The sequence below is a fragment of the Onychostoma macrolepis genome, chromosome 08 (genome assembly GCF_012432095.1).
Source record: "Onychostoma macrolepis isolate SWU-2019 chromosome 08, ASM1243209v1, whole genome shotgun sequence".
NCBI classification, from domain to species: Eukaryota; Metazoa; Chordata; class Actinopteri; order Cypriniformes; family Cyprinidae; genus Onychostoma; species Onychostoma macrolepis.
Genome location: NC_081162.1, coordinates 7,606,064 through 7,613,786, shown reverse-complemented (window position 1 = coordinate 7,613,786; position 7,723 = coordinate 7,606,064). Strand labels below are relative to the sequence as shown.

The following is a 7,723-nucleotide window of genomic DNA, read 5'->3' as shown; positions in this document are numbered from 1 at the left end:
GGTGGGAGAGACACGAGGAGCCAGAGAGGAGTGTAAAAACAGACTTGAAGAGAGGGGGTGGGAGAAAGAAAAAGAAAGAAAGAAAGAAAGAAAGAAAGAAAAAGAAAGAATGCTTTATCACTTTTTGTTTTGCAAAGAGCCAACTCAAGAACCATATATAGAGAAAAATGGTTGTTGATATGTAGAGGACTTTTTGTTGAGTCAAAGTACTGTAAACAACCATTCAAGATCCATTTAAAAGTTTTACTAGGTGATGAGAAATTTATGCAGTGAGTTGTATAAACAGAGAATCATTCAATGAAGAAGATTTAAGAGATCCAACAGGTGTGACAAGAACCAACTGCCATATATAGACATGCATGCAAAAGGTAGAGTCTGGAATTATACAGAATTACGGCATGCAATATTTATATTCAGTGTTGGACTTTCAATGTTACATTAAAGAAGTTAAAGCTTTCAGTTAATTAGACATTTAGGCTGAATGAATTGTCACAGCCAGAGCCTTAAAGGCAATGCTTTGATATATGGCACAGCTGTGCTTTGGGTGACTAGATTTCAAGTCCCAACTCAAAAAAAACAGGGACAGAAGATGTATTTAAACGTAAATAAAAATACACACAGCAGCTTTTAAAACAGTTTTGAGTAGTGGGCATGACTCTGAAAATCAGGGTAAAGGGACAAACATTGTGTTTGTCCCTTTGTGTTTAAGTGCACTTTGCTTTTATTATTAGCCTCAAGATGGAAGTCCAATGATAGCCAAGAAGAGAAAAAAAAGAGTGAACGAGAGTGTCTGGTGGCAGACTGGGGGAGGGGAAGGATGAAGAGGAAGTACAGAATGAGAGAGAACAAGAAAAAAAGTCTGAATGAGTCAAAGGGAATGGATTCAGAAAAACTGGGACATCAACACAAGAGTGTCCAGAGAATAATTATTGTAATATCATGATTTGGGGATCGGGAAGAAGTTGAGCAGTGTTTAAGCTTTGATTTATTTTGTATCTATGACAAAGGTAGACTTACAGTTGGCTTCAAATCAGAGGACGGAGATTTTTTTGTGTTAGTTTTTTAACATTTATATGGGATTTGTTGACCTGGTTTAGCAGTTTGGCTGTTGTCACTGCAGCAACTGTTCCAACCAAACTGAATGCGTCATAAAACTGCTCAAGCTGGAATGAATCCTTTACCTAAAAACTTTTACTTGTCATTTAGGAGGAGATTTTATTTATTTAACCTAGATTTTATTTTTTATTGAAGTTGACCTCAGATGTAATGTGATCTGCCTCCTTGCCCATAAATGTGAATATAAATACACAAATGCAATTTGAGAAGTAGGGGCAAGACTTTTAGAAGATTTCTGAGACTTGATTTTCATCATTATGTGGAAAACATTGTGTGCGTTCCATAGAATAAGGAAAATCAATTCAATTTGAAATGATGCATGATGAGTAAATGATGACTGAATTTTCTTTTTTGGGTGAATTAACCCTTTTAGCAATAAGTCACCAGCTCCACCATTATTCAAAAGGTGGAGAATTTATGCAGTAGTCTAATTTAAAACCCAAGAATTTATGGTTTAAAACTTTAAACCCAAGAATTTACACTAAAAATAAAGTCACGTGGATAAGAATTAAAGGCCAGTTAAAAATATCATTAAAACCCCTACCAAGAGGACAACAAAGTATTATAACAGTACTTAGCAAAACATTATTTTGTAAGAAAACTAGACACTGAAGTAAATTTAGATAGTGATTCTTATATCACTATCACACACAGATTGACTGCTGTAAGAAAATTCCTTCCACTATCTCGAATGGAATTGCTGTTGGTCACAGACTAATGTAATATCCCCATGGTGGCAAGGAAATCTGAGCAATATGGAAAAGACACTCATATATCATCAACCAACACACACACACACACACACACACACACACACGCACACAGGCCTCCTGGACTTGATCTCCTGACCCAAAAAGAAAATCTTCACTATGTTCTTTGTTTTAAATGTCCAAAACACATCAGTTTGTTTTCTACTTAAAGAGAGAATTGCTCAGCTAAACAGACACACAAAATTACATCATTATTTAAAGGGACAGTTCACCAAAAAAAAAAAAAAAAAGTAAAATCTATCACTTTCGCACCTTTATGTCTTTGCAAAGCTGTAGAACTTTGTTTCTTGAATGGAGCACAAAAGGAGATGTTTAGCACAATGTCCAGATCTTTTTCCAATATAGCAAAATATGCCAAGTGAATGGGGACAGGGGTTTTAAGCAAAAGAAATCCAAAAAACAAACACCAGACAGACAGATGGGAGAGATAGAGAAGACAGATACAGACAGATACCATAGACAGACAGACAGATGCTGTAGACAGATCGATATTGTACAGACTGACTTAGAGACGCTCAGTGCTGGGTAGTAACTGATTACATGTAGACTGGATTACATATTTAGATTCCAAGTACTTGAAATCACACACTAGCAATAAGGTATTTCTTCTAATTCTCCTTTTTCATCTTTTAAATTTTAACTTCTAAAACAGACTACTTATATACATTCAGAAAGTCTTCCAGTTTTGTGAGCATTCACACAAAAACAAGTCACTAGTCAGGTAGCTACAAATACACAGAAAACTGAGAGGCCACACAGCATTTGACCACTGCATTTACACAAACGTTTTTAGTCAACATAAAGTTTTAAAGTAAACATTGCATCAACTACTCATGAACTCACTTTTATTCACCCTGCATGTCCTTCATGTTGTTAATAACAACGAATGGAATGTATTTTCTTTCTCTTTGTACCCACAGACAGGTAGAATGATCCTATAGACAGACACTACAGATAGAGAAACAGATGCTGTAGACAGAGGCAGATAATATAGACAGACAGAGATACTGTAGATAGATAAACACTATAGACAGGCAAACAGATACTATAGAAAAACAGACAGATACTGTAGAAAGACAGATAGAAAAATACTATTGATAGATAGACAGACAGATACTGTAGACAGACACACACACACTGAAGACAGATAGACATACACAAAGACAGACACACATAGACCAGCAGACAGACAAAGAACATGCACCGCTTGTGTATAGTATTTTGTGAGCCATCTAGACCACAATCAGTCTCTAATCACAGGAGAGCTGTATATCTGTGATTGTGTGTACACATCTGCCTTTGAACTGTGCTGGATGAAAATGCACATGAAGCACATCTCTGCTCAGACGCTGAATTGACTGACCACAGTATGACCTGGGACGAACCACATCTGCAGACCCTAGCGAAGATCATTAAGAACAGAGAGCAGAGGGAGGAGAGAGAGAAGGAAAAAGGGCTTAAAGGGGGGTGTAAGGAGAATCTGGTATAAAAGTACTGAGCAGGAAAATTGTGCATAAAGGAGGGAGGGGGAGGGAACGAACCAGAACATACAGCTGAGAGAGCAGAGTGAGATGCAGAGAGAGAAAGAAAAAGAAAAGTTATGAAACAGCGAGACGGAGGAGGGGGATATTAGCCAGAAGGCTCCCAAGATTCAGATGGGGAGCAGGTTGAGAAAATGCCTCATCACGCACAATCTACACAGTATTCAACTAGCACAATGCTTTTGTTAAATATGTACAAGACATACCATACAATAAAAAGATGAAGAAAAAATGTAAATCTGTGACATGGGGAGGGAAACTGATTGAGGTAGTGCAGAGTGTAAAGAGAATACAGCTAACCATGAGTATGAACAACGCTTTCATCATCTTAATCACAGAAACTCCTGTGTGCTTCTCTGACTCACAGCACTAAAATGTTGACAAAGAAGTTTAGCACAAACCACAGAGCCTGTGATGAAGGGCAAGCAGGGTCTGTCCTAGCTTGACAAATTGTTTAAAGCAGTGAAGAAGGGGTGAGGGGAACTGTGGCCAATATGCTGATATGTGAAAGACGTAGCCATCTTGCTTAAAACACTGGGCACTGACCTGTTTTTTTTTTTTCCAGCTCTGCAATATTGAAAGTACAATGCAGGATATATCTGGGACAGAGAACAGTTTAATTACACACAGATGGGTTTTTACAAGACCTGGGTTTTTTTCTCCCTTCTCTTGCTTTGTGTATTATAACCTTTGACACTCAACACTGAGATAAACAACTTAATAATATAATAGAACTATCATAGACAATCACAGAATTATTTAAAGGGGCATTCACCCAAAAATTACAATTCTGTCATTTACTCATCTTCTTGTGGTTGCAAACCTGTATAACTTTGATTCTTCAGTGGAGCACAAAAGGAGAATTTTAGCAGAATGTCCTGGCAGCTCTTTTCCATTTAGCAAAAGTAAATGGGAACAGGTCTATTGAGTTCAGAAAATGACAAAAAAGCATCATAAAAGTATCAAAACTCATGTAATGTATATTTCAAGTTTTGGAAATCATACTATTAAAATGAAATTATTAAATTGTTTTTTTTAATTATCAAAATTTCATTTTACAATTAAATATTATAATACTAAACCTTATTGTGGTTTTAATTTTTCTATTTAAAAAAACCCACAATTTTCAAAGATTTTTGAATTGTGCAACCCGAATGTGAAACAATGTCAAATCTGGTATCATGTATTGTGAAATGGCTTTTTCCACCCCCAATCACATGTGTTATATGAAAAATAGCAGCCGGGACATTCTGCAAAATAATTCATTTTCAACTAATTCATTCAGTCCCCATTCTATTTGGCAAACAGTAGAATATGTTCAGGATTTAGTATGTATTTGCATACTGTATATTATTCTGTTAATATTTGTGAGAATATTGAACCGTTTAAGAACAACATTAAGTTGTGTTTTTCTTCTTGATATGATTTGGTAAAGATACTCTACAAATGTTTTTGGATTCCTCCAAAGTCTCCATTAATTGAGAACAGCACTGAGGCGCTTTTCTTTGTTTACATGTCAATGTGGTGCAGACTCCCAATATAAACTGCTGACTTTATCCTTTTGTAATTTTCCCTTTGATTGCCCGTTAAAACGGTGGATTATGCTTTTAAAACTTTTGCTGTGAACCTTTTATTACAGAAAAGAGAAAGTGTTCCTTCTAAGCACTAGAATGAATACAAATATAACTATGCTGTTCTCTGTTCTAAGCATGTGTCTACAAGCACAAACTCTTTGGCCATCATTTGTGTCCTTCATCCAGACAGCATGTCATCTGGGATAAGCATTTCCAGCAGACAGCGTCTCTGCAGCCTAGCCAGATTCGGATCAGTAAGGAGAACTACAAGCCAAAACAGCAAGAAATTGCAATGCTTTCAGTACTGTTGAGGATAAATTTAAAACAACTATTTGTTAAATCTTGCCATGAATTTGCTTTCGTCCTTACCTCTTAGGATGCAATCCTGCCTTTTTCTTTGGCTCTCAACAAAGCAGGCCAGATGTCTGTCCTCCTTGATTCAGAAATTCCTGGAAGAATCACTGGCCCGTCTCTAAATTGAGTCCTGAGAGAGCAGTCTGGATCTGTTACCCTGACTCAGGGACAGAGGGACAGCGTCAGAGCCACTGTAAGGATGCCAAAACAGCAGGTTTACATTTGATGTTCTGATCTTTCAGCCAGGGAAGTTCAGTCCAAGCTCCTCAGAGCTGTGTGTAGTTCATTATATGCAGGAAAAACCATCAGATTTAATCAAAACAGTGCCAAAACAGTCCTAATGAATTCAAATGTATTCGTTTATGGATGAAGGAGAAAAGCACTTCAAAAACATGTATTTTAAACGTCTATTTAATACGTTCCAAAGTACTGAAGGCATTTAAAAGGTTAATTTGTTTGCATTAATGAATTCGATATAATGAACGATCAACATTAATGGACATTTCTTAAAATATACTGTAATTCAATGTTAATTCATGTTCATGTAAAATGCATTAAGAGATTACTTCACCCAAAATTAAAACTTGCTGAAAATTTACTCACCCTCAGACCATCTAAAATGTAAGCGAGTTTGTTTCTTCATCAGAACAGATTTGGAGAAATGTAGCATTTCATCACTTGCTCACCAATGGATCCTCTGCAGTGAATGGGTGCCGTCAGAATGAGAATCCAAACAGCTGATAAAAACATCACAATAATCCACACCACTACAGTCCATCAGTTAATATCCTGTGACAAAAAAAAGCGGTTTGGAAAAAACAAATCCATCATTAAGATGTTTTTAATTTCAAACTGTTGCTTACAGCTAAAATAATAGAGTCCTCTATCTATAATATTGCTTTCTCCAGTGCAAAAAGTCAGAATCAGGAGAAAAATATGCACAGATGAACTGCCATTTACAAGCCAAAACAGACCAGTTCTAAACAAATATGTCGGTGGATTTTGATGTGAGAAGACAACAGGGGATGGGCTTTGTCACTTCTTTTCTTTGATTAATTTTCTTATAAACACTTGTTAATTGATGCACTGGAGTGGTGTGAATTACTTGTGAATTATTTCAATGTATTTATCGGCAGTTTGGACTCCTATTCTGACAGCACCCATTCACGGCAGAGGATCCATTGGTGAGCAACTGAAGTAATGCTAAATTTCCCCTTTAATCTGTATTGATTAAAGAAACAAACTCACTTACATTTTAGATGGAGTAAATTTTCAGCAGATTTTTTATTTAGAGATGAGCTATGCCTTTAAATGGTAATGTATACTGTACCACTGGCAATGTTTATATATATCGATTTTATGTAGAGATTACTCAAAGCTGTGTTCGCTGTTAACTAATGTTGAAAAAAATTATAATTCCTTAAAGACCGGTCCAGATGGAATCTGCAGACTTTTCTTGCATTTTCTGTGCTGTTAGGGGAGAATCTGTGGAATTCCGTGGAATGGACAATTTCTTAAACAGATCTGAGAATATGAAAGGTGAACGAATCACTCAATTAATTTCAAATAATACACAAGTAGATGCATAGAACCTTCGGAATACTGGTGTTCCCATCAAATTTGTGGAGCTTTCTGTGGAGTTCTGCAGCACAGATGTCATGTGGCTCTTCTTGGTGGATGACGTGCTCTATACAATGTTCATTCACACTATACATAACTCAGCACAAATTCCTGTGTCCAGACATTTGAAAAATGGTCTGCACTTTATAAAGCAATGAAGAGAAAAGCAATTCCTGATGGAAACCACAGTTGTTAATAATTAACAGATAAGAAAACACATTCAGTGCAGGAAAGCATATACTAGTCAGATCGCATCAGACATTACAGTAGACTGACCCCTGATGGCCAATCCACACTATTAGAATTCTAGAATTCAACAAAAACACACACACAAGGAATTACAATGTAACACTTTAACGTTGTTTTTTTTAAGTTGCATTTATTTATTACTCTTCATACGATACATCACTGTACCACCGCATATATTCTGAAATATATTTTCATTATAAAATAGGGATTCTACAATCAAGGTTCAGATATAATAAAATGCTCTGACGGATCATAACAGACAATAACAATGCATCTTTAAATGAAGTGCAGGATATTTTGGACTTGCTGTAATTTGATTCAGGGCAACTCAATGAATCAAATTTGACAGGTGGGTTTGCATTTTCTCCAGAAATAAATTTAATCTCTGTGGGCCAGATAGATGAAGTATCGTGGAATGCTTTCTTCTAAAACACACTGGGAAAATCAAAAAAGAGATTCTAACATTTAAGGATGGCAAGATCTCCCATTTAAAAGACCT

At 36.2% G+C, this 7,723-nt stretch overlaps 1 protein-coding gene across 2 annotated transcripts in view; it reads right to left on the bottom strand.

Annotated features, from left to right (window-relative positions):
• Positions 1–7,334: 7,334 nt before the first annotated feature.
• The window catches only part of elmod3 (ELMO/CED-12 domain containing 3), a 23,918-nt gene continuing 23,529 nt past the window's right edge, over positions 7,335–7,723 (bottom strand). For both annotated transcript variants that reach the window (XM_058784940.1, XM_058784939.1), the window contains exon 13: positions 7,335–7,723. This exon is cut by the window's right edge and continues 3,539 nt beyond it. The gene's annotated coding sequence lies outside the window, so the exon portion shown is untranslated.